General features: G+C 50.4%; 1 protein-coding gene across 1 annotated transcript in view; it reads right to left on the bottom strand.

Annotated features, from left to right (window-relative positions):
- Positions 1-15238: 15238 nt before the first annotated feature.
- The window catches only part of CDK5RAP1 (CDK5 regulatory subunit associated protein 1), a 233106-nt gene continuing 221168 nt past the window's right edge, over positions 15239-27176 (bottom strand). Inside the window, exon 21 of the transcript XR_007150844.1 lies at positions 15239-15491. The gene's annotated coding sequence lies outside the window, so the exon portion shown is untranslated. The remainder of the gene's footprint in view (positions 15492-27176) is intronic.

Below are 27176 nucleotides of genomic sequence, written 5' to 3'. Positions count from 1 at the left end.
ACAGGACTTCACCAACGTCACCAAAGCTTGCCCTCAAATGATTCAACTTTCCATTTTTCGCACAATTCTGGGGAAAGAGTCAATGTCTGCGATTCAATGATCCATCAGCCTAAAAGCCCCAAAGGTGGGGTTCTGGACAGCTGGCGGGTGCTCGAGAAATGCAAACCCCGCCCCCACCCCTTGTGGATCATTAAGTATAGCCTTTCCCATTTTGGAGATGGGAAAACTGAGGCCCAAAGAGGCAAAGGGGCTAGCCCAGGGCTACACGCCAGTAGTGTGGCAGGGTCAGGACCAAGTCTCTTGAGTTCACATCAAAGCCCCTTCCACTTCATCACTGTGACCATCTGTGTCACACCCTGGTGAACATAGAATCCCCAGGGCAGCATGTAAAAATGCAGGCCACCAGGTCCCCTCTCAGTGCTTCTGACTCAGTAGCTTCAAGATGGGGAACTGGAATCTGAGTTTAATAAGCTTCACGGGCTGATTGGGGGAAAGACCTGGAGAAACACTGTTTTAGTCGACACTCTTAATTGTGCAATCAGTGAAACTGAGTCTGGAGAGAGCAAGGGGCACATAGCAAGCCGGTGACAGAGTTGGTTTTGGGACCCAGGTATTTGATGCTGAACCCAGCTGGGCCTGAGTGACTTGAGGGCATTTCAAGCGATTCCCCAAATCCCATGAGTCTGCTCCTGTCCCCTGCACGGAGGTGACTAAGAGAGCCAGCCCAGCTGTCAGCTCCTGGCCCCCCTGCACTTTCCCCACAAGAGGTGACTTGGAAAAGGGCAAATGCAGAAACTGGCCTGGCCTGAGCTTGATAAAAACAAGCCGGGCTGTTGCCCTAGGGGAGCCACGGGGCTCAGCTTTCAGGAGCCCTTGTTGTCAGCCCTGAGCCCCCTGCCTGGCCCGGCCCCCACCTCCGCCCCATCTGAACACTAACATCTCACTTCAAGCCCCCCCGCCCCGATTCACCTGCCCCCTGGGGAATTCTGCACCGCCCCTCACCCCCAGTCTCTCTGGCTGCACCCTCACAGCTCTCTCTGTCCTCCCTCTACCTGCCCTCATCCCTCATCCCGGATGTGCAACTGTTACCCTCTCTCCAAGTTGCCCAGATCGCTCAAACTGTTTATTGGCATTGTCCTGCTTCAGGGCCTTGTTCCCTGGTTGCTGCACCAGAAGAGTCTCCCGGCTCCTGTCCTTGCCCAGATCTACCCTTTCATGGGCCACGCATCTGATTCTTCATCTACCGATCGTTCATTGAGCAACTACTATGTTCCGGGGCACAGGATGAGTAAGACAGCCTCCCCTGCCTCCTGTCCTTTGAGCTTAGGCGGCTCTACTGTTTGAGAGGCCATGCTGGATCTTGGGAATCTTTGCCAAGGCTGCCAGTCTTGGGATCTTGGCCGCTACACAGCCTCTAAATGCCAGGGTCCTCTCCTCTCTCTATGGCACTGGCAGAGAGCAGGGTGCAGGCCCCAGCTCCTCTTCCCAGACTTGGGCAGACCCTCCCTGACTGGAGGGTTACAGAATGTGCTGTAGCTGTGATTCATTTGACCCTCACGTGGGAGCTGTGAGGCAGAGCAGGGGTTGGGATTCCCATTTCACAGATGGGAGACTGAGGCATGGGGCGTGGGAAGGTGTGACTTCCCAAGGCCACCTGGTGAGGAAAGGACAGGGCTCGGTGACAAGCCAGGCCTCCTGCTCACGCCCAAAAGACTCCTCGCCCTCATCCTAAGAGCAGCCGTGGTTCGGGCTTACTTGGTGCCTGACACGTGATGTGCCCTTGGCAGGCGACTCAGCCAGCTGTTGCAATAGCCCTTTACTTCACGCACAGGCACCAACTGCATCTGACAGACAGATGAGGACACGGAGGCTCAGAAAGGTAGCTTGGGGCCACCTCAAGCGTGAAGAGCAAAGCTGAGATTCAAATGCAGGTTGTCCTGACTTCAGAGCATGTGTTTCTAACCTAAGCCACAGAGACCATGGGGTGACATTTAAACTCAGCCAAACACGGGGTCATGCAAAATGACCAGAGGAGCGGGGTGTGAGGCTGGGAATCAGCAGTCCACATCTTACCAGAGTGTTCAAACTGAGCTCTTTGACCAAATGAGAGTTTCCGGGCAGCCTGATAGAAAAACAGCTTTGGGAGTTGGGCCGCTTGGGTTGCAGGACAGTGGGCTTCAGAAGCCCTGCCCCTCCAGGCCCTCTCACTCCCAAGACAGCCCCTGGTCAATGAGGATAATAGTGGTGACAGTGGAGATAAAGTCCTATTAAAATCGTTTCACAGAAGCAGCCAAGATTCTCTGAGCACTTGCCATGTGCTGGCCAGACCATTCGTTACTGCCTTATTCTTGTCCCCGTTTACAGATGAGGAAATTGAGGCGTAGGCGAGTTGGTCAATCAGTATGAGAACACACTGATAACGAAGGGCAGACTCAGGATTTGAACCCAGAGCCCGCAATGCGCTTCCTCACTGAGTCCCCGGGGGATGGAGCGGGGATACAAGAGAACTTTCAATGGCTTCATCTGCAGGACTGTGTTCTTTTTCCCAAGAACCTTCCTCTCAAAAGTGGCTTCTCCCACAAAGCTCCCCACCTTCCCTTCTACAGACTTTCCTTCTCCCCCTTTCTGAAAGATAGTTCCCTTTCCGTCCCTAATCCCTGTTCAAGGGCATCGGCTGGGAGCCTGGCCGCCAGGGCTCTGAACAAAAGGGGTGTGATGGCCCCACCAATGCCCGGGAAGCGAGCCAGGTGGTTTTCAATTTGCTCTCAGCAGAAGAGGAGTGTTATTGCTGCTACCAATCTACTTAGAGTTATTGGGAAACAATCTTTGATCGCAATCTCGTGATTTCTGGCATAAATGTTGGAAGCAGTTCCGAGAATTGAGCAACACCGTCTTAATGAAACTCCCCCATGTCCACCCGTTTGCCAAACAAATAAACAGCAATTTTTTATAGCACTTAGTTCTCCGAAGTTGAAAATTAGGTCTCTGCTGCTTTGCTGAATCCTGTCCCTTCCAGCAGTGACTAAATTCATGTGCAGATAAAAGAACAAATTGAGAAAAAGCTCTGTTCATTTCCTTAAAACATCCACTTCCAAATCAATATTACTTTGTGTTTAATCATTATTAAATTGTTAATAGACTATCCATGAATGTTAATTGCAATAACAATGTAAAAGATTATTTTAAACAGTGCCTTATGGTAAAAAAACAAAATTGAAGAACTTTTAATCAAGATACATATTTTTGATTCAGAGGAGTGCACTTCCCTCTCTGCCTGCCAACCCCCTCCCCTGTTCTTTTCCCATTTGTTAGCTTTGCAACAGCCCTACTGACCTCCTAACTACTCCTCTAACACACCGGCACCTTTTCCACCCCAGGGCCTTTGCACATGCTGCCCCCTCTGCCCAGACAGCTCGTTCCCGAGATATAATTATGGCCTCCTTTCTCACCTCCTGCAGTCTTTGCTCTAAGTCACCTTCTCAGTGAGGACTTCTCCGACCTCTGTATCAAAAATTTCTCTCCCTTTCTCTCAACGCTTCATACTCTCTGCCTTGCCTTTTTCCCTCTTAGCACCAATCCCCTCTTGGTATAAAGACATCATTCAGATTGGATTAGGGTTGACCCTCATGACCTCATTTTAACTTAATGACCTGTTTAAAGGCTCTCTTTCTCTCCAAGTGCGGTCACATTCTGAGGTGCTGGGAGCTGGGATTTCAGCATATCGATTTGGGAGGTGGACACAAGCCAGCCCTTAGCACACGGGAAGCTTCACTTCATGCTAATGCCGCCAGCTCTATGCTTATGATTTGTGCACTTTGTGTTTGCATGTTCTGCTTCAGTAAAGATGTGAGAGGCACATGGTTTAAACCAAATTATATTAGTACAAACAAAATGATTTGGAGTCTGCTCAGGTGGAGGTTTCTCTGACTAAAAATTAGTGTGTCTTCCAAGGCTCTGGGGTAATGCTGCACGTAAATCCCCAGGGCTGTGGACAGATGGAGAAAGGGACAGCCCACGAGGTTCTGCATCCGGACCCCGAGATGAGAGGGAGAGCTGGCCCGGCTGATTTGCCCCATCCCCCATCTCAGCAGATAAACCTCCTCCCAACCCTCCCTGATGGAGGTCTCCAGACCCGTATATGCCCATTTTACAGATGGTACAAACTGAGGCTTCAAGAGAAGGGACTTACCCAAAAGCCACCCTGGCTGTTTGGTTGTGAGCGTCCTCAGCCCTGACTGAGCCTGGTCACACGGTCCTATCCCTCAGGCCTGGCACCGTCCCACCATTTCCCATGAGCGAGGTGCAAAATGGGCAAAGAGCCTGCAGGCAGAGAGAGAGGCCAGCCAGCTCTTGCCAGGCAGCCTGCCCAGCCTAGGCGTCCTTTGGCCTGGTCACCTTGTGACCAGCTCCGGATTCCCACACCAGTGGCATCCTAAGGACACAGGGCACAGCCTGGGTGCCTGGGAGGGATGAGAAAGTGGGGTTAAGATGAAGTGAGACCTCCTCCCCTGTGGCGGTCAGGGGACCTGGGTCCCTCCTCGTGCAGCACTCATTTGCTGTGTGATCTCGCTGAGCCCCTTTGCCTCTCTGGGCCACAGCCTCCTCTCCCAGGAGAAACACACTGAGGATGAGTGAATGGCGACAGAAAGACCCATCCTCATGGCCACAACAGCCCTCCAATGGCACCACCCTTTAGAGTTTGCCGGTCAGCCTTCCCGACCACCAGGGAAGCACTGCTGAGGCCGGTGCCTGGAGGGCATCTGAGACCCTGTGATAGGACGTGACACATTCAAGATTCCCCAGCTGGCCAATGATAGAGCCCCTAAAGCCACTCTGGGGACTCTGAGCCCAGCCTGGGGGCTCTGCCGCTCCTTTGGTGACCCCTGGGAGGAGGGAGAATTCCCACAGGAGTACTGGCATTTCCAGAGAAATTGTGGCCCTTCTCTCAACCAGAACCGGAATTCTCCCAACAACACTGAGACTCCTTAGGGATGTTGACAATGCCCTGGAATTCCCTCAGGATTAGTGCACCGCCCCACCCCCTACCCCCAAACACTATATTCTTACAGAACACTGGTCTTTCTGAGCTGTCATTAGAATTCTTAGAAACAAAGGCTCTTCAACATAGAAAGATTTCGTAAGGAAAGGTTAGCATTTCTCAAGAATTGGAGTATCCTCTCAGAAATGTGAGTTTCCTTACGAATTTTGAGATTTCTGACACCCACAGAAAGGCTGACAGTCTCCCCCAAGTCAATGATTCTCCCCCAAGAAAACTAAGAGACTCCACAGGAAGTTGCCTAAAAATGGAAGCTAACTTCCGGGGCACTTAAGATGCCTCAGGGAATCAGGTAAAAGCCGTGTTCTATTCCCAGAACTTTGCAAGATGCACACCAAGAGACGTGGGTGCCTGCAGAGAACCCCTCCACACACACACCCACATACACAATTGCGTACATGATGCAACACACACACAGACACACACACACACACACACACACACACGCAGGGATTCATGGTGGTCTCAGGAAGTGACAAGTTCCCGCCCAGCTGACCTCATGGCCTCATCCTCCTCAGGCCTCCTGTTCTCCACCCCACCTCCTTGCTGGTATCAGCCACAAGTGGCCAGTCTTCCAGAAGCCCTGCTCAGGGCCCCCAGGGCACCTGCCCGCCCCCTCCTGCCTGCTACTTAAGCTCTTCTCCACCGCTGGCTCTCACTCCAGGGGCAGGTGGAGGAGACCCGAAGGTCCCAGGTGACGGGAGCCATAACCCAGGTAAGGGTCCCACATTCCCTGCTCTCAGAGGCCTGGAGAGCAGCCGGGTGGTGCTGGATAAGGAGCTGGAGCCCTGGGTTCTGGTCCTAGCCGTGACGCTGTCCTGCCAGATGACCCTGGGGCCTCAGTTTCCAGATCTGCAGAATGGAGACCCTCAACCTTTGGTATATTATGTCTGTCAAATAACCAACACCACACCTATGGGAAATCCAAAGCCCACTTGTCCAAAGACCAGAAATGTGTCGGCTTATGAACACACTGTGTTGATTTTGCTCATTTGTGGCAAATATTAAGGATTCAGAGCACTCCCTGCCTGGGAGGAAGGGACACAGAGATGAGAGATGAGTGCTAAGCGCAGGGCCCAGAATCTGCTGGCGCAATTGTCATTGTCATTGTTCTGGAGGCTGTTAGCCCAGAGAGAACAGGTGCTCTGCTCGTGTGTGAGACCACTTCGGCCACCTCCCCGCAGGTCCCAGGCCAGAAGGGGGCATGAGCTCCCTTCACATGACCGGGGTCTTGTGGGGAATCCAAGGGGGTGGCAGGGTGGGGATTGCAATTGGGCATCTGCAAACAACAATCATAACTGTAGTTGTTCCATTTCTTGGTCCAGTTTATGAGGACGCAATCCCCCCCTTCCTTCATCTGCAGGGTGCTCGATAGGGGACCCCGCGGCCACCACATGACACCAGTCTTTTGTACGTACTACCAAGAAAGCCAACGCGCTGCAAATTAAACACATGAATTGTAAGATGCCTCCTGATTTCAGAGACAGTCCTGTGAGAGAAAAATCTGGGTCAAAGCCACTTAAACGTGGTAGTAAAAACCAGATGGTGTAATAGATATGATGAGCTTCTGAGTCCTCCAGCAAAGGAGTGCCCTCCTGCCTGCCCACTGTCTGCCTGTCTTTCTTCCTTAATTCCTCCCTCCCTTCCTTCCCCACTGCCTTCTTTCTTTCTTTCTTTCTTCCTTCCTTTTTTCCTTCCTTCCTTCCTTCCTTCCTTTGTCTTTCTTCTTTCTTCCACATTTCTTAAAATTTCTTTAAAATTTCTTTTTAAATTGAGTTGCATACATAAAATGTACATCTCGATGACTCTTTCCTTATGTGTACACCCATGTAATCACTGCCCAAATCTCAAGACAGAACACTTCCATCACCCAAGAGTCTCCCGTATGCCCCATCCTGGTCATACCTGCCCCCAGAGGGGACTACTCTTCTGACCTCTATCCCCATGGGTGAGTCTTGTCTCATCTGCTTTTGATCTCCATGGAAGCAGAATTGTACTGACTTCTTTTGTTCAACATAATGCCTGTGAGATCCACTCGTGTCGCTGCGTCTGTCAGCTCTCTCTCATATTTCTTTCTTCTAACTCAAATGAAATCCAGTCCAGGAACCCTGGCTCCTCCCTTCTTCTGCCCTCCCCTCCCTGGGATGCACTTGGGCCCCAAACAAGTTCCCCCTGTGTGTGTTGGCTGTGCCCACTGCCCCTCACCCAGGCTGCAGAGTGGCCCCAGGAGGTCCTGCTGCCTCCTCCCTCAGCCTTCTGGTCAACCTGAGGCCTGGAGGCACTCCACAGGCCACTCTTTCCAGCATTTCTCACATTCAAGCCTTCGTGAGCATCCATCAGGTGAGAGTGCAGACCCAACATTCCATATCTGCTTCCTCACGCCCAGGGAGGGTGAGGTCTGCCTTACTCTGGTGACCTCCAATCCCAAGCTCCTTGTGTCTGTTTTCCCTCCCTCCAGCTCGCTCAGCTATAGTTCGGGGCTTGAGTTCTTAAACTGGCAGTCCCAGGGATGGAGCCCAGCAGTGTGAGTGCACAAGTGTGTGCACATGTGTGCGTGTGTCCCACAACATATATTTGAATCACTTTTTTTTTAAGTTTACTTATTTATTTTGAGAGAGAGAGCATGAAGAGGGGAGGGGCAGAAAGAGAGGGAAAGAATCCTAAGCAGGCTCCACACTGTGAGCACAGAGCCCAACTCAGGCGTCGAACCCATGAACCGTGAGATCATGACCTAAGCTGAAGCTGAAAGTTGGATGCTTAACCAACTGAGCCACCCAGACATCCCTATTTGAATAACTTTTGAACTCTGACTTAGTTGCCAGTATCTTAAAATCAAAAGTTTCAATTCACCCTCTTGACAAGTTGTGTGTGTGTGTCCATGATAAGCCAGGCCCTACTGTGGAGGCTGGGAATACGCAGTGAACAAAACAAGGACCTTGCCAAAAAAGGACCTTACATTTACAGGCACTTGCATCAGAATTAAAAAAAAAAAAAAATCCCTGCTTTTCTGGAAAGTTCTAAGTTCTAGCCAGAAGGGGTCCACGTCTCCCATATGGTACAGTTGGCTAGTGTCTTGTAAAAATCACACATTTTGAAAGGCACTTGCCCTCCAGTGCATGGCAGCCCCTTCCCTCATTTGAGCTGCTTGCCTGGCTCCTGAAGGCATTTGAATCCTTTACGCCCTGGTCTAGACTTCTGGAAAGCGACTACTGTCAGTCCTGATCTACAAGGAAGGCTGATGAGGACCTTTCTCAGCCTTCTCCCTTCCCCACTGGGCTCATACCGTCTCCTCCCCACCTCCAACACACACAGAAAAAGCCCAGGCCTAGGACTGGAGATGGTGGGGGGTAGGGAGTGGGGGGTGGGGAGGGGACATTCCCTCCCAATTTCTATAGTATTAAAAACAAATTCCAGGTGATTCTCAAGAAGCTACCATCTCTGTTAGATTATTAAGAAATTACCTTTTCAGGGAGCACCTGGGTGGCTCAGTTGGTTAAGCGTCCCTCTTCAGCTCACGTCATGATCTCCCAGTTTGCGACTTTGAACCCACAGCAGGATCTGTGCTGACACCTCAGAGCCTGGAGCCTACTTTGGATTCTGTGTCTCCCTCTCACTCTGCCCTTCCCCTACTCATGCTCTCTCTCTCTCTCTCTCTCTCTCTCTCTCTCAAAAATAAACATTAAAAAATTTTTAAATAAGAAATTATCTTCCCAGGAGTGCCTGGGTGGCTCAGTCAGCAGAGCATCTGACTCTTGATTTTGGCTCAGGTCATGATTCCAGGGTCATGGGATTGAGCTCCACTTTGGGCTCTGTGCTGAGTGCAGAGCCTACTTAAGATTCCCTCTCTCTCTCTCTCTCCTTCCCCTGCCCTTCTCCCCCCACTCATGCTCTCTCTTTAAAAACAAATTAAAAAAATAAAAAAGAAATTCCTTTCCATGATCACTGCTATCTATTAGGGTTTCTCATGGGCCCAGTGCCGTGCCAGGGGCTTTGTGCACATTATCTTATTCATCCTCCAACCTCCTTGTAACAAGGGTCTGCTCTCAGCTTCATTTTACAGCTGAGAGACTTAGGCTCAGAGAGGTAACCTCACTCAGCCAAAGTCACCCAGCAGTTAGATGGTGAGCCTGGAACTGGGAGCTGGATCTTCCTGCCTCCATAACCACCTATAAGCCCCCACTCTAATCCACTCCCATTCTTGCCAAAGGGGAGTCCTTGCTGATCTTCTCTGGAACTGAGGAGGTTGGCCCAGCTCACCACCCATCCTGCCTTTGTCTCCTTGCCTCCCCCGTGATGGGACTGAGCTAAAGAAAACGGGCAGAGAAGAATATTCCCACCATTAATGCCTGCTGTATACCCGTAGGCTCTGTGCTAGGATCCAGGGATATCATATCAGAGTCTTTCTTCAAAAGGTGACACACAAGGGTAAGTTGCTACAGTGACTGTGATAAGGGAGATCATTGGCTTTAGCCCTTGTTACCACTTCCTTTGCATCCGATTTAGTTATATATTGTTGCATAACAAACTGCCCTCCAAATTTGGTGGCTTCTATCAGGAATTCAGGAGCAGTTGAGTTGGACGGTTCCAGCCTGGACTCTCTCTGTGTTGGAATTAGGTATTGGCTGGGGTTGTAGTCACCTGAAGGCTTGCTCACTGACATGTCTGGCGGGTGATGCTGGCTATTAGCAGTGTCCTTGGCTGGGACTGTTGGTTGGAGCTTACCTGTGGACTCTGGATGGCCTGGGATTCCTCATAACATAGTGACTGAAGCCCAGGGCAGGTGTCTCCTGAAAGAGAGAATGGAAGCACAGCATCACTTTGGTTGTGCTGCATTCTTTGGAGCAATCGCCAGCTTTACCCCGACTCATGGAGGAGGAATACAGACACCCCCCACCCCCGTATTAACACTGCATGCAGAAGATGTGGGACAGGATAAATATACAGTTGTGGTCGTCTTTGGAAAATGCAATCTACCATAGCATCCTCATCCACTAGCTCAAGTATCCGAGGGAATTCAAACAATAACCATCTCTCATAATCCTGGCTCTGTCATTACCGCTGAGTCACCTTGGCCAAAATTATCTCACTTCCATTTCTTCGGCTATAAATTGAAGTTAATAGTGCGTGCCTCTCAAGGTTGTTAAGAAGATTTGACTAAGTGAAATGGTGAGTGGAAAGCACCTAGCATGGGAACTGGCACAGAGTAGGCCCTCGGCAAATGGCAACTGCTGCTTGCCGTGTCTACCAATGGAAGCGTTAGACCGTAGTATGCGCTCTGGGGCCAGCCTGCCTGGCTTTGGGTTCTAACTGCCACTTATCAGCTGTGTGTTCTAGGGCAAATTATTCTCTCTCCCCACACCTCACTTCTCTTGGCCATAAAGCAAGCATGATAAAAGCACGTATTTCATAAGGTCCTCGTGAAGGTAAAATGGGGTGATGGAGACAAAGTGCTTGGCAAGATGTCGGGCACATAACACACTTAGTAAACTCTGGCTGTTCTTAGGGCAGAGGAACTTACTGCCCATTTACAAAGCACTTCTATATCCAGGGCCGTGTTTTCCTCTTAAGAAGCAGGACAAGTAAAAATATGTCAGTTTTGCAGATGAAGCTCAGAGACTCAGAGAAATTGAGTGGCTTGATTCAGCCACACAGAAAGTGACCAGGAAGATCAAATGAGACGCCAGGGCTCCTGGATCCCAGACTAAGGTTTCCCTGTTGACCAAATCTTGTCTCCATCGGTACCCAGAGGGAACGTGGGGATGATTGTGGGCTCTCTTCCTCCCCTGGCACCTGCTTAGCACAAGCCATGCTCATTTTGGAGGTCCCAGGTCCCAAACAGGTAAGTTACCCCATGCTTCTTGGAAGCTCCTTCCAAGGAGATTCCAGAAGAAATTCCCCTCTGTTGGACAAGCTGACACCTGTCACCAAGTCTGACTCATTAGAAGTGCTTAGATTTGCAAGTGATACAGGAGGCCCTCTGCCTTTCCTAGAGGTTCCTAGTCCCTTTCGGATCCCATTTGGTGTCTAGATCGTATGTTTAATACAAACCTCATGTCATTTCTCTGCCCTCTCACTGTAGTCTTCTTACACTTGGTTCCCAGGCAAATCTTTCCAGCCTCCATCTCTGATGACCTGAGTCCCATGAGATTGTAGTGCCAGCTGCTTTGGAACCACATTATCACAGACTTGTGGCTTCCGGTCTTCTGATAAAAGACTTTGGAAACCACTCATATGCCTCAAGTCCAGAGTCTAGTCCATATTGTCTCTGACTGTTTGTTATTTGGAACCCCACTCCAGATACTAATTTCTGTCATAGAGATTGTTTGATTGCAAGGGACAAAAACTTTCCCTATGAAATAGTTAAGCAAAAAGATTGATTTATCAAAAGGGGAGAGGTGTTATCCCAGTGATTTCAAAGTTCAGAAGTCCCCCGGGCCTCTCAGACCACTAACACCGAGATCTGGGAAGCTGTCTACAGTAAAGCAGTTACACCCCCCTTGAGGCCACCGTGCTTGTTTCTCAGAGCATAACTGTATCATCATTTTCTTTGCTCCATCATAAATAGCCCCAATGTGGTCCCCTTGTGTCTGACTTGTCATTGCCTCCTGAGTCAAATGCTCAATAAAATCTAGTAAGAGAGTCTCAGTTCTACATCTGCGAAGGTAACCCTTATCCTGGTTCCTGGGCAGGGTCACAGAGCTGTTTCTGGGATGAGCTTATTCCTGTGGCTCTAGTGGAAAGGTGTGGCCTTGGACTTACCCATGCACCTTTGTCCCGGCAGGCAGTAGAACTGGAGGTCTCCTGAGCAGTGGTGGTCTCAGGCCTTCTCAAGACTGGCCAGGTACTTGGCCATGGTGGTGTGCTTGGGATGGGGCTTCTCAGTGGGAGCAACCAGCAGGCTCTGGCCACCAGCAGTTCTTCAAGTAGCAGAGGAGCTGTCCACGTCTGTGAACAGAACTCCTCTGAGAAGGACCAGAAGTACATTTTCCTAAGGACCATGACACTGACGATGTCACTGAGTACAGTATCTAGCCCAAGAAATCCAGTCTTGCCCTTGAAAACAAACCTGCTGACCACACCCCCAGTGAGAACAGCTGGGCCAAGTCCTACTCCACCCATGAGAACCCATGTGGCTGCTTGGGTCACCATGAGTTACCCTGATCAAAGTGAGATGAGGGCTCAAGGTTCTGCTGACAAAAGCAATGTGATTGGCCAAGGGTCTTTAGGCCACCAAGGAATGACTCTCCCCGGACAGCTTGGTCAAGAGGGTATGAAAAACCCTGGCTACTCTGACCACAGTCATCAGCCCAACCTGACATTATAGGTGTGGGAGTTATGAGTGTTTCAGGCAGTGGTCTTCCTGCAGATGGTTCTCTAGAAAGTGCTGCCAGGTCTGAGGTGGCTGTGTCTGGCAGTTATAGTCAGTCTGGGTCATCTGGTGGTTTTGATCAATCTAGGGAAGAGCCAGTAAGTGGTCAGCTTGGGTCAGGGAAAACTGGGGGTTTTGGTCAGTTTGGGGTGGGATTAATGAGTGGTCAGACTGGTGTGATTATGGTCAAATTGGTGGTAGGTCATCTGGTGATTATAGTCAAATTGGGGATAGGCCATCTGATGGCTCTGGTCAGCTAGAGAATGGGTCATCTGGAAGATATGGTCAATCTGGGGCAGAGTCAATAAATGGTCATCCTGAGTCTGGGTCATCTTGAGGGAAGCCTTTAGAACAACCCCAAACATTTGCTCTGGAAGGGGAGGGTTGCCTGCACTGCAGAGGTGGAGAAAACAAGACCAGTGACTTGCCTCCAGGAGTGGTCTGGGACCCAGGGAGTGCCCTGGATGTGACTTCCCAGGCCATTCTTGCTTAGGCCCCCATCGGAGGTTCCCCAGGAAGTCAGCTCACACTGTCCTCCTGCTCAGCTTCCTCAGTGGCTCCATGCTGGATGTGACCATGGAGGCTCCCTTAGCGATGCCCCAGACCAGATCTGGCCAAGTCTTACTCACTCTGCAGAACTGTCAATCTGTCTTCACTGGGTGGGATCCACATGTGAAAATGGTAGGTACTACACAAGGAGGGCACAGTGGGGGACAGTGCTAAGCACAGTGGCAGCTACCAGGCTCACTGGGGACCACAGTCAGGATGCGACAAACCACACCACCAGAGCATCTGTCTTCTCATTTCAACCTCTGACCAGGTTTCTCCACCAGGGAACCTACATTTCTAAACAGAAAAGGATATCTTCTTGCTAGAAGCACGTATCTTCCATGAAAGTGTCCCTGAGTATTGCATGGCCCCTTGCCTGTGCTCACACAGAGAGACCCTGGGCAGGATCTCTGTCAAAGCACCTCTCACACTATGTTGTAATTGGGTGATGCACCTACGTGAGGTCTGTGGGGGTAGAAGCTGCCTTATATTTGTCATTAATTTGTTCATTTATTTACTCAACAAATACTGAGCCATTCACTATCGTGTTGTTCCTGGAGATACACTGGAGAACAAGACAGAGAAGGATGAGTAGATGGTTGGATGGACAAATGAATAGATGAATAGGAGGATGAGTGCAAGGATAGGTGGCTGGGAGGATGGATGGATGGATGGATGGATGGATGGATGGATAGATGGATAAATGAATGGATGGATGGATGGATGGAAAGATAGATGGATAAATGGATGGATGGATGGATGGATGGATGGATGGATGGATGGATATAGGGTGGGTGTGTGTATGGATGGAGGGATGTATTAAAATGTAAAAAGATAAGCTGATGGCTCAAAAACTCTTTTGTGGTCTCCCTTAAAAACCTAAGTTTGGTTCACTAGATGAGTTCTAAAAATTCACACTTACTTAGTTTAAGAGCAATGAGCTGGGGTGCCTGGGTGGCTCAGTCGGTTAAGCATCAGACTTCGGCTCAGGTCATGATCTCACGGTTCATGGGTTTGAGCCCCGGTTGGGCTCTGTGCTGACAGCTTGGAGCCTGCAGCCTGCTTCAGATTCTGTCTCTCCCTCTCTGTCTGCCCCTCCACTGATTTCTCTCTCTCTCTCTCTCTCTCTCTCTCACTCAAAAATAAACATTAAAAACATTTTTAAAAAGAGCAATGAACTAAGGGTTAATCAGATTCTGTAGCATTATATTTCAGACAGACCATCCCCTGAATAAGTAAGTGTCCAGATGCTGGGCTGGGAACCCAGTCACCACCTAATGGATAATCTCTAAGATCATTTTTCATGGTTGAGAGGGATGCTGTAAATCACAGATGGGTGCTATAACACAGGAGTGAAATTGAACATGGGTTTAAAAAGATAGGCAGGCGAGCCCTAGAACCCAACTGCCAGCTGTCTGTGGTCCTTTCTGGCTCCCAGAGTCTGAATTCAACGCCTCAGAACCAAGATCACAAACTTAAATGCCCATTAGGGGTAGGAAATTAGCAAAATCGGTAAGTGGGCTCCAGTTAAGAGAAGTACAACATACGAGTTCAGTTTCAGTTTCAGGGATCCAACAGAGAGTGGTGGGCACTACGGCATACTGGACGCTATGTTTCTTATCTGAAGAGGACAATCCCTCTTTGGCTCCTGCTGGCTGTGGCCATTTGGGAAGGCGGGCCCTGTCTTGTCAGATTTCTGAATCTTAAACAGAAACTGAATATTTGGGTTTTTATGTAAAGTTACTTCATTTTTAAGTTCTGAAAACTCACTGTAAAATTTTAAAAGACTGTGCTTGCAAAAGAAGACACTCCTGTGGGCCTCTTTTGGTCTGCAACCTGCCACTTGGCAGCCACTATTTTAGAACATGGTTTCTAAGAAGAAATGGCTTCTATGAACCTTAAAGCAAGTCCCAAGGAATGTAAAAGCTCCCACCTGTTTATAAGGTGGTAGACCCCCTATTGATGACAGGTAGCCCTCCAGCCCATATCTTTCTTTTACTTACTGAATCGTCACAAGAACTTTATTTTCCATGCTACACAGGAGACGCACAGAGAGGCTATGTAAACTGGACAAGATCACACAGCCAGGAAATAGCGGCACTGGGAGGCAAACAATCTGTGTTTTTAACTATCATGGTAATTTGAGTTAATATTTGCCAAGCGCTGAGACTGGTCTTTGGAGCAGAAAGAAAAACATTTTATAACCATCAGCTATAATTGTTGTTATTATAAATTTCCCCGATCCCCTTTGCAGCCTGCTCTCTTCAGGGACAGAAGTCATGCTGAAACGGGTCCTGCAGAACTCCTTACCCAACGTGGTGAGTTTGACAAAGGTAGACCCCATAGATCAGCTAGAGGTACAGAGGGACGGCCAAGGTAGGGATAGTCCACACTGGCAGTTTTATCCCTGGACTCTCCAGCCTTCCAGAATTTTGCTGCCCTGTCCTTTGTCCGCGTCCCCGATGCTGGGGAAGAGGGAGAGAAATAGGGCGCTGACATGTGCCAAGCCGTTTTCACCTGTGGAAGAAGGAGATTTGTGCCGTGTTTATAAAAGACTCTGATAAAATCACTCCACTCTGTACCTGTCCCGTCAGGGGCTGGTCTGGGCTGGAAGGGTGGCCCAAGCCTCCTGTTACAGAGACCTCTGCTTATCTGTATTTCGGCTGTGCCCAGTTGTCTGATTCTGGCTCTACATCACCCATCAGTTGAGCATTCTGAAAAGTAAGATGCGCCATGGGCCTGAGCATTGCTCTCTTGCTAAGACACTGCAGTAGCCACCCCACCCACTCCTGTTTTCTCCCCTTCATGGCTTCAGAGAGATTTTTCTGACTCCTATCTCTGACCAGAATCTTCTGGAGTTTCCCATTACCAGGAGGATCAAGTTCAAACCCCCAAAGCTGGCAGTCAAGGCCTTTCCTACTCCAGCCTTATTGTCCTCTGTCCCCATCTTGCTGCTCCAGCCAGCTGATCTTAGACATCTCATAAACTCCAGGACCTTTTCACACATTATAGTTTTGCTCCTCCCTCTGCCTGGAAAAATCCCACACCTCTTCAAGTTGTGGCTCCAATAGTTTGTCTTCTCCAAAGTCTTTCCAGATCGCTCCAGGTGGACTGACTCCCTCCTCAGGACTGCCACGACCTTGTGCGCATGTATCCATCATGCTTATCATGTTGTATAGTAACTGTTGGTTTCTTCCACTAGAACAAAACTCCTTGAGGGGAGGGACTCTGTCGTAGTCTTTCTTGTGTTTGTCTTATAGCTCCTACTTGGGCACAGAGCAGGCACTCCATATATACTTTGTTGGAGTATGAACAGGAAATGAAAGGGGAGAATGTGGATGGATGACAGAACAAGGGGCGGAAGTATTAACGAATAGTAAAATAGAAAAATGAAAACATGTATGATAGTATGGGTGGATAGAAGAATGGATGAGTGGCTGGATAAATACAAGGAGGTATGGACAGAATATGATGGAAAAAGAATGGAAAGAAGGAAGAACGAAGGAAAGGGAATTTAGATGTATGGGTGAATGGATGGAAGAATAGGAGACAGTAAAAATGATGGATGGATATAAGAGAAGCGGGAAAGATGAAGGATAATGGATGGGTGTACAGACAGATAAAGGGATGGATGGACGGATTGTTATGTGCCAAGTTAAGAATGTTCCACTCTCTTGTGCTGGAAGAGGGTAGGGCTCTGAGCCTACGATGTATTTTCCAGCAATTTGGGAATTATCTCCCCCTTCTGGATAAGTCTGTGTATGACAAGGACAAAGGAGGCTCTGAGTCTGTATTTCAATTTGATCTCTTGTGTCTCCTCTTGTCCTCCCTCCCACTGCCACCTCTGTCCCTCTCTCTCCTTCAGACGTCCACTCACTCAAGTTATTTAGGAACCCTTACTCTGCTCTCACCCAAGTGCCCACATCGTCTGAGCCTTATTACTGCCTGGACTTTCAGGTAAAATCAGCAAGTTCTCTCCTGAGAATCTTCTGAGATTAGCCAAACCTTCACATCTGAGACTAGCTCGGTGGTGGCCCCACCCCATCACTCACTGGTCTTCTCTGTCAGGCAAATGTGCCACAGCTGCCCTGTCAAGAGAGGCAGGCTTGGCTGCTGCTTGACTGTGCAACCTTGGGCACATGGCCTTAGCTCTCCATGCCTCAGTTCTCTCATCTGTCAGATGAGAGTGATTATCAGACCCATATGAAGTGATCATAGCTCATCAATTCCAAGACACACATTTCCCCCACATTGTACCATTTCTGAAGTTGACATATGTCTTATATTCAATGGTATCCCATAGTTGGCAATTTAAAAAAAATTCCTAGTGGCACATTAAGATCATGTGTATCTTAATCTATGGTTTTTTGACATGTATGAACTATAGTACAATGATTAGATGAGAAGATGTCTGGTTCCTTGTCCACCAGAGTAAAGATTCAAAACTTAGTGGTTTATTCCCCTTTCCCCTAGATTTATATCCATAAAATAAACAATCAGGTTAGTTACTTAGGATCACAATATGTGGGGTCCACGCTGGAGAAGTGGTCCACGGTGGAGAAGTGGTCCATGCTGGGGGAGTGGCCCATGGTGGCCTCTCCTGCATCCCTCTCTTCTGAGCTTCTTCTAAACATGAACATGGTCCAGCCAGCACCCCGACTCATGGGAAGTTCTGATTATGAGGAAGATGATTTGTTCCACAAAGTAGGACCTTCAGGGACCTTGGGAACAACAGCCCCCATGCCTTCCAGCACTCAACTGCCCAGACTCAGAGTTGGGAATCCAGATTGTAGGAACAGCTCTGCCACCAGCTCACTGTAAGACCTGGGCAAAGCAGTTCACATCTCCAAGTCTCCTTTTTCTTGTCCATAATCCCTCTATGGCAAGTTTGTCGTAAGGATCAAATGAGAGGCTTGGGGTCTGGCATGCAGATGGTGCTCAATTAATGGAGGCTTTCCAGTTTTTCCCAGGACAAACACTTCCCGGCCTCTTTCATTAACTGGCTGATTGAAGGTAAGTTTTTTTCTTCTCATCTCCACCCCGATTGCTTCCCAACCTCATTGCCTTCTTCAGTGTTGAGCAGTCCTTTCTCAAGGGCTCTGAAAGCATGGGCTCTGGGGCCATGGAGAGCCTCCCTGACACAGAATCCATATTTTGATCCATAAGGAGCACTAAAGCTGGGTTTTTGGATAAGCAATGCCACAGTGACCAGTGAGGTTCCTGAGATAGCCTGCTCCATAGTGATTAATGTTAGATTTGAATTCTAGGTTCTCCTATTCCATCGTGATCCTTGTTATAGATTTTCCTGAAGCAGCCCATTCCATAATGATCAATGTAGGAGCGGAGTTCTGGGGATAGCCCACTCCGCAGGCATCAGCATTGAGATAGAGCTCCTGAACTAACCTACTCCATGGTGAAGAGTATTGTCAAGAAATTCACTCACTCTGTAATAGTACTTCAGGGAAATTGCTGAAATTCTCTACTCCATAATGATCAGTGTTGTGGGGTTCCTGGAATATCCTACCCCATAGGGAAGACTTCTATCATGGGGTTCCTCAAATATTTCACTGTTGTGGTCAGCTATCGGGATATCTCATTCCATAGTGAAGGTATTACCGTTGGGTTTCTGGGCTAGCCCATTCTCTTGGTGTTAAAGTGAGGTTGTTCTTAGTATTATATGTAAGTTTCCAGGCTGTCTCACTTTGGTGAAAAGCATCGTGGTGAGATTCCCAGGACATTGCACAACTCTATTGTGAGAAGCTCTCCAATAAAGCCAAGTGATCTCTGAGTCTTAAAGGAGGTGTTTTTTTTTTTAAGTTTTATTTTATTCTTTATTTTGGGAGGGAGAGAAGGAGTGAGCAGGGAAAGGGCAGAGAGAGGGGGAGAGAGAGAATTCCAAGCAGGCACCATGTTGTCAGTGCAGAACCCAATGCAGGCTTTAAACCCATGAACCGTGAGATCATGACCTGAGCTGAAATCAAAAGTTGGACACTCAACTGACTGAGCCACCCAGGCACCTCAGGAAGGTTTTTTTGTTGTTGTTGTTGTTTGTTTTTGTTTTTTTATTACATCATTGTGTTTTCATTCTATTTCCCAAATCCCCTATGCTGAGGGGTGGGGGAAGGAAGGGAGGAGACAGGAGCAGTGGACAAAGGAGAGCTGTCCTGGCCAGACTTCAGGACTATCATCATAGCTTGCCTCAGCCCACCTCCGTCTCCTCTAGGTTTCTCACCAAGATTGGGCCCCCAGCAAAAGACAAGGGAGGAGACACGATCCCCTTCAAGCAGGAAGGGGCAGCCTGTAGTCGCCCTGGAGAGCCAGGGACGGCCTGACTCATCTGAGAGGCCTCTAGTGGCTTCCCTGGGATTTCTCCGTGGTTGTGGCGAAAGCCAGGGAAGATGGCCAGAGAAAGCCCTGGCCTCGGCATCCTGAGAACTGAGTTCAAGCCACAGTTCAGCTACTAGCTCTCCAGGTGACCTTATACCAGACCTTTCCTCTCTCTGGGCCTCTGCTGTCCCATCTGTAAAATATGCACAGTTTCCGAAAGCCTTTCCCTCAATGATGAGTGTTGGGGACATAGGAGAGGACAAGGCCGAAGGCCGGAGAGGCCTGTAGTGGCCATGGTTTTTCCAGGGGACTCTCCGGCCTCCGCTCTTGTCCTCTCCCATGTGCTACTACAGGCCTGCTTCACAGTGACAACTTTTCATGTCTCTCTTTGCTGCCAGTTGCAGAGGCCCAGTGGTCCTCCTATCTGCAGGATCGGCATGGCACCTTGCCGGGACTCCAGTAAGGATGTTTAAACCCCGGAGAGTCACTGTGGAACTCTGGCCCCATCTCAAGAGACCGTCACTTGACGATCTGCCACAGCCGAACTGCCAACAGTCCCTTTGTTGGGCTTGGGCTTGGATGTGCTGGAAGACGGAGTACCTCTCCAGGAAGGTAGGTCAGCATGGGGCTGGTTATGGCAGGGGAGTCTCTAAGAACTGAACCAAAGGAATGGAGTTCCAGTGGGGGAAGACCGGGCTGTGAACATGGCGCCCCCATCAGGAGGTAAGTCTGCCGTACAGCCGAGGGTTTGAGCATTGTGGCTGGCCGCTGAAGCTGGGGCCATCTTCTGCCCGGTAAGTAGGGCCACAGCATTCCCGTAAGACGCACGATACCAGGCCGCTGACGAGCTATAAGCCCTCCAGGGCCCAGAGGCAATGGGTGCTACCAGTGAGGTTGCCTGGGACCCTCGGACCCTGTACCCTCATCTCCCACTTGTCTGTCCTCCGCTTTCCTCTCCTGTATAACAAATTTGCTCCAAAGCCACTTTTTCAGGTTTAAGATACACTTCAGGATCTGCCTGGAAAAAATAAAATCGAGGAACAAGAAAACACACGTTTAGAATCCTGGAAGGTCAGAATCTGGGCCTCAGAGGGAACCTGAGATCTTCCTGATGGGTGGGAAGGAGCAGGAATGTCAGGCCGGTAGGTCCCACATCACTGAAGCCCTGACCCTTGTTTTGCATGAGACCCTCATGATAAGGCTGTGACAGGGAGTGGGCAGCCCCTGTCACAGCTCTTTGGTGCAACAGTGATGGGGCCAGGCTTTGGAGTCAGCTAGACCTGAGTTCAAATCCTGCCCTTCCACCGACTCTCTGAACCTCAGTTTTGTCTTCTGCAAAACGGGAGTGAGAATAGCCCCTATCTCATAGGGTAACCTTAAAAAACTTCATGAAGAAAGCGGCAGTGCAGAGGCTGGGACTGCGTAGCAAGCTGCCTCCACCGGGTAACAGTCTAAAACCAATGAGGCCAACAGAGCAACCGTGCAGAGATATGGATAGAAAACTTCAAGGGGGTGTGAGAACCCGCAGTCAAACCCTCCGCGTCACCCCTGATCCCCAGAGAGAAGCCCCTGCAGTCACAGGGGTGGAAACTGCATGAGCTTCAGCTGCCCCCTCGCCCCCATCCCCCCACCTCCGGAAGGAGTAAGAACAGACTGGCGGGACAGCCGGGTGATGGGGGTGCAGTCCCCAGACAACACCACAAGGTGGAGCCATGACCCTGCTAATCCATGCTTCCTACCCTGAAGCCTGAAGATCCTTATGTAAAGCAGCATTTTTGACGCCAGGCACCCCGCTGGGCACGGGCCTTTCATGATCTTAATTTTCAAAGCTATCCCTCAAGATCAGTATCACTAGCTCCATTTTAAATATGGGGACACCGAGGCTCGGAGAAGTGACATGACCAAATGTGAGGACTAGAGAGTCATAATACTTGGGCTCAAATCCCAGTTCCTTCAGCCCACTAAGATACTTAACCTGTCTGTGCCTCAGTCTCCCCATCTGAAAAGTGGGGCTAATAATAGCAGTAACATTATGATAGTTTAATAGACCTTAGCTATTTGTTTTTATTCCGTGCCCAGCCCCGTGCTCCGCACCTCACATGAATCACTTCATGCGGTCCTCACAACCACCTTGGGAGGTGGCCATTAATATCCTTTTTTTGCAGATGAAGAAACTGAGGCTCAGAGAGGCTAGCTGCCTGTCCCATTTCCACCCAGCTAGATGGAGGCAGAGTGAAATTCAAAGCCAGGTCTCCTGGCAGAGAGCAGGAGGAGGTATCCAAAACCTCAGAGGAGAGAGATGCCCTAGATTCTTGTCCCGGCCTACATCTCCCTGATGCTCTGGCCTCAGTTTCCCCACTGGTGCACAAGCAATTGGAATGCATGAAGCCAAGCCCCTTTGCCACCCCCGATTCTGTGACTCACAGTGTGGCAGCCAAGAGACCCCATTCTGGAGGTGCCAGAGTTGGGGCATAGGAACCCCCAGGGACAGAAGGGCCCCAGGTCTCCGCGGGTCTCCCCACACCCTGCACAAAGCAACCCCAGACCTCAAGCCTCTCGAGGACTCCCTCATGTCACACGGACCCATGGCCTGAGGACGCACTGACAGGTGTGGCTCACAAGGCCATTCTGGCCCAGCAACACATAAGACAGTATTCATTCTCTCAGCCGCCTTCTCCAGCACCGTATTTGCGAACCACACGAGGCGCCTGTGGGCCTGGAGGAGAGCTGCGTGGAGCCAGATGGAGGGACAAAGAAGGGAGAGAGGGGGAAGCGGAGTGGCCTTCAGCGTTCTCCCCAAGTCTCTGCTGTGCCCCCGGGCACCTGGTGTCCTCGGTCCAGCAATAAACAAGCCTGGAGGGGCCTCCAGTTGCCAAAGGAAGCGGAGCAGGAAGCTCTCGGGAACATTTATTCTTTCAGGCAACAAATACAGTCGGGTCACATTTGCTGTGAATCTGATTCATGCAAACATGGAATCATGTCCTACAAAATACTAATGAGGTTTCACCTTGTGAACAGAAAGTTATTTCTTTCATTGTTAAGAGCACACAACCAAACACACCCCAGCCTGCCCCTCCTTGGGAGGAATCGAGGCCCTTTCCATTGACACCACACCCCCTCCGGCTCCCTCCCTCCCTCCCTCTCCCCCCTCACAACCAGCTTCCCCAGAGCTGAGCCGGGCTGCCTCCCTGGGCTCTGGTGAAGCTGTGGGTCCTGGCGGGGTTGGTCCGGGCCTGAGAGTCTGCATTCCCACAAGCTCCCTGCAGAGGCTGAGGCTGCCGGTCCCTGTGTCACCCACTGAGCAGCAGGCGCGTGGGGGGCGCGGCCAGCCCCCTCCCCACCTGGCTTCTATCGGTCACCCCACAGCCCAGCTCCAACAGTGTCCTCAACAATTTCAACGTGGAGGAACTCTGTGGACCCTGGTCGGCTTCATCCTATGTGGCCCCAACACAGATGCTATTTCCTCCTCCTTGAAATTAGTTCTTCCTTTGGATCCTCCCACCCCCCGCCCCCCACGGTCCTCCTGCCTCTAAGCGTTGCAGCTCTTCCTCCTTTCCCCCCCAGGGTGTGTTCCTACCGGCCAGTCCCTGTTCCTGCACCCCAGCCACTGCGGTTTGTTCAGAGCCCTTGGCCTCCCCAAGTTGACAATCGTGTGTGTCTGTGTGTGTGTGCGCGCACGTGCATGCAAGGAAGACACCTGTTCCAAACCTACGAGTGAGAAGTGCCGGCTAAGTGTGCCAGTGAGGGCTTCATAGAAGGGGTGTCCTGAAGGATGGGGGGGGATCTGTCTGGGTGTGACATCCTCAGACCTAGCTCTGGGCACTGGGAGGAGTTGATGCAAAGCAGGCTCAGGAGGCCAGAGAGGAAGTCCTGGGGATGATCCAGAAGAAACAGAGAGCCTGAGCATGGCGGTAAGCGGAGATCCCACTGGACCTAGGTCCTGTGAGGAAAGGCAGGCAGCTCGCTGTTTTCTCCATACTTTCTCCTCCTCTTTTACCTGGGCGGCCTCTACCTAGTGTTCTGGAACTCTGCCTTCTCTCACTTAATGTACCCCCAATCCCTCCTTGCCAGGATCGGCACCTGGTTTTAGAGAGAAGGTTCGAAGAACTGACTTACCTTGCCTAAAATCACAGAGCTGGTAAGAAGCAGGGTCAGGATAGAGACCCTCCACCCTTCTCCCAGGCAGGCATTGCAGACCTATCTTAACTGAGCACTTACTATGTGCCAGGCCCTGTGCTGAGGGGCTTAAACCTCACCTAATCCTCATGCCAGTGTCAGCAAATTGGCCTTCGGGTGATTTCTATTTTGCAAATGAGGATTGGAGGCTCAGAGAGGTGATGTAACTTGCCTAAGGTCACACAGCTAGGAAGTAGGAGGGTTAGGACTTAAACTGAGGTCTGGTCAGTTACTACAAGTCCCTGCAAGATAAACATACTCAAAGCCACCCCAGGCTTGGGGATTATGCCAGTGTTTGTTTTCTGTCTTCTCTGTCTCCACCTGTACCAAAATGTCTTATCATTTTGTTCAAGTCTCAAAAGGCTCATTTCAACGCGATTCTGTTTATGAAGGGCCTTCACCAGGACCGGGCTCTGTGTCAGGGACAGTAGCAAAGCCTCAGGAGGAAAAATTCTGACCATCTGCAGGGGTTTTCAAAGCACAGAACATGTTCAAGTATGTTACCTGCTTCGTGGAGAGTAATCACAGGCGGGTATGTTTGCCTCCACACTCTGGTGGGGTCTGAGGGTAGACGCACACACGAGTGCTCTCTGGGGCGCAGCACCTGGCGTGGGGCAGGGCCAGAATAGAAGCTCCATAAATATGGGATGAATGAACGGATGAAGGGATGGGAGGATGGACGGGAGAGGGAGTCATAGGTTTCTGGAATCTTCTCGCTGGACTCTGGATCTCATCCCCTACATTTATCTATTCGGCCAGATGGCCAGCCTGTCCGTTAACCTGTTCTTTGCATTCTAATGCACTACAGTGTTTATGGGGACCCACCGCAAGCCAGGCCACAGCTGACTGCCGGACGCACAAAGATGGCGGAGCCATGAGCCATGAGCCGTGACCTGAAGGAGCTCCAGTCCACGTTCCTCCAACTAACACATTTTAATGAGTGCTTCCTCTGACACCAACCTTGGGCTGGGTGGTGCTAGGGAAGAGACACGAATCCGAGCGCTTCCCCCGCCCATGACGGGCTCCCACAGGCCAAGGGGGTGTGAGTTACCAGGGTATAAACGAGTGTGTGGTGTGAGAGGCTCGGAGCATGGACTCTGGGACCAGGCTGCCTGGGCTCTGATCCCAAGTACTCACTGTGAGTGACCCTGAGCTCTTCACTTGGCTTCTCTGTGCCTCAGCTTCCTTGTCTGTAAAATGGGAACAAAATAGCACCTGCCTCTGGTTGTCTGGGGGGAGTGAGTACCTATGACACTATAATTTCCTGCCACTCATGAGTGATGGCAGGGGCTCACCTACTGCCCCACAGGGTGGCCCGTCTCTGGAACAAGTTCATCTTTGACTGCAACACAGGGTGTGGTACTCAGGAGGTGCCCAATAAACGGTGATCAAATGGAAGAGTGGTCCCAGCTCAAAACAACTTACATTTGTTACATGAATGAACGAACGAGGGAGTGAACGAATGAGGGAAATGTTTGAGAGCTGAAAAAAACAAAATGTGTTTTCTCTAAAATCAGGAAAAGAAAACCAACGTCAGGATCCCAACATGTGTAATTAAAGGTCTTCGGACTGTGACATCATGACAACTTTGTTCACTGTTACATTTAGCAGTCGTGAAAATGACAATACATGGGAAAACATTTGTCACTTGGATCCTTCTTGTTTGCCAAGAGTTCCTGAGTGGGTAGTTCAAGTGTGGGAAACTGGGGGCCTATTGTAAATTGGATGAATTATTCGCACCTGACTGATTTCAAAGGAAAAGGGACAATCCTTTCAGTCTTTTCCAGTAAAATACAGGAATTTCACTGGGTGGATGAGTGGGTGCGCATCTCTGCAGCCATCATCGCCTGAGGAAGGGGTGGAGAGGGGGAGCCTCAGCCCAGTCCCCAGGCCCCACCCCTCTGCAACCTCAGCCCCACCGCTCCCCCTGTCTGGTCTCAGTGAGCTGGATGACCTTTTAGGACCTTTCTTGCCAGGGAATTGAGCCATGTTGGGAAAAAGATACCAGCTCAGAGGTTAAGGGCTGGGTCAGTGGGACCAGGAAGCTGCCACGGTGGAGATTAGTAATCACACCGAGGTAGCACGTCCCAGGCTTGAGACAGCCAGCTAATCCTTAATGCCTCACTGGAGATTTTCAATGAGAAATTCATCCCACGACCCTCAAGGCTGGGGCCCTTGTCCCCGAAAGGCAAATACTTGCCATGTGTGGAGACTGCCTGTCCCCTGGAGAGGGGACAGAGGGGACAGAATACGCAAGAGGAGCCGTCACTGTTTCTGTTTCTGGGATGGCTCAGACGAGCGGCCTGGACCTCAGGTGGCCTCGGAGGGGACCGACCTCCCCGGCCACCACCAAAGGCCCTTTGTGTGCCCCCTCACACCCGTGTCCTGAGGGTTTGGAGATCGTTTGCTTGGCTGGGAGGGGACACTGATACAGCACCCCAGCATTGTGCCAGCCCCAGACTGACGTCCTCAGACATCACAGCAGACCGAAGAAACACTGAGCCCAGCATTAGCACCCAGAGCAGAGAGGCCAGGGAGACCCAAGGCCGCACAGCTGAGGGGAGAAGCGGGCCTGGCCAGCCAAGCCCATGCTCAAGGCCACTCTGCAGCCCAAGGGCCACCAAGCAGGTCAGCAAGCAGGGGCCAGAGCGAGAAAGGAGAGGTGGGTTGTGCCATAACCTCTGGGGAGAGGCAGATACGCATGGAAAGTACTAGCAGACAGAGAGCCATGGCTCTCCTTTGGAGGAGCCACCTGTGGGCGAAGTCCTTGACCTGTGTGTAGAAATAATAACAGCGGGGTGCCTGGGTGGCTCAGTCGGTTAAGCGTCCGACTTCAGCTCAGGTCATGGTTTCGCTGTTCGCGAGTTTGAGCTGTGCTGACAGCTCAGAGCCTGGAGCCTGCTGCGGATTCTGTGTCTCCCTCTCTGACTCTCCCCGGCTTGCACTCTGTCTCACTCTGTCTCTCAAAAATAAATACATGTTAAAAAAAAAAAAGTTTTTTTTAAAGAATCCCTGCCTTCTGGAGCTTCCATTCTAGAGGGAGGATGAGAACCACACATCTTTCAAAAGCGCTTACAGGCTGTACACATGTTACCTTGTCTCCTTTTCAGACTGGTCCTGGGAGGTAGGCACATTTATTGTGCCCACTTAGGAGATGAGAAGGCTGAGTCTCTGGGAGGGTAAGGTCACAGGGCTGGTAAATGGCCGGGGGAGGATTTAAGCCCAGGCCTGTTGTGTCCTTTGTCATGCTCCCAATTTCCCTGGGCTCCTACACACTGCGCTGCATCACCCCTCGCTACTCTTTACTGCAGCAATAATAACGAAGATGGTAACTGTTATCCACGGAACACCTCCAGCAGGAGCTGAGCTGGGCTCTCCACTGCCATTTCCTCCTCTGGCCCCCCACTAGCAGCTCTTCTGAGGTAGAGACCATTCTGATTCTCACTTTATGCTAAAAATAACAGAGGCTCAGAGAGGTTAGGGCACTGGCCTGCTGTCACACAGTCAACAAGGGGAAAGACTGAGACACACAACCAAGGCCAACTCAATGCAGATGTGCTCAGGCCAAGCCGGAGGAACCGTTAGTGATCACCCAGGCTCCTCGTGCCCGTCCTGAAAGGTGGCAGACATCACTCGCCAACCATCCCCTCCAAGCCCCGGAGCTGCCTCAGAGGCCATCTCAGCAGAATGTTCCATCGA

This window comes from Prionailurus viverrinus, chromosome A3 (assembly GCF_022837055.1).
Source record: "Prionailurus viverrinus isolate Anna chromosome A3, UM_Priviv_1.0, whole genome shotgun sequence".
Classification (NCBI taxonomy): domain Eukaryota; kingdom Metazoa; phylum Chordata; class Mammalia; order Carnivora; family Felidae; genus Prionailurus; species Prionailurus viverrinus.
This window is presented reverse-complemented; position numbering and strand designations above follow the sequence as displayed.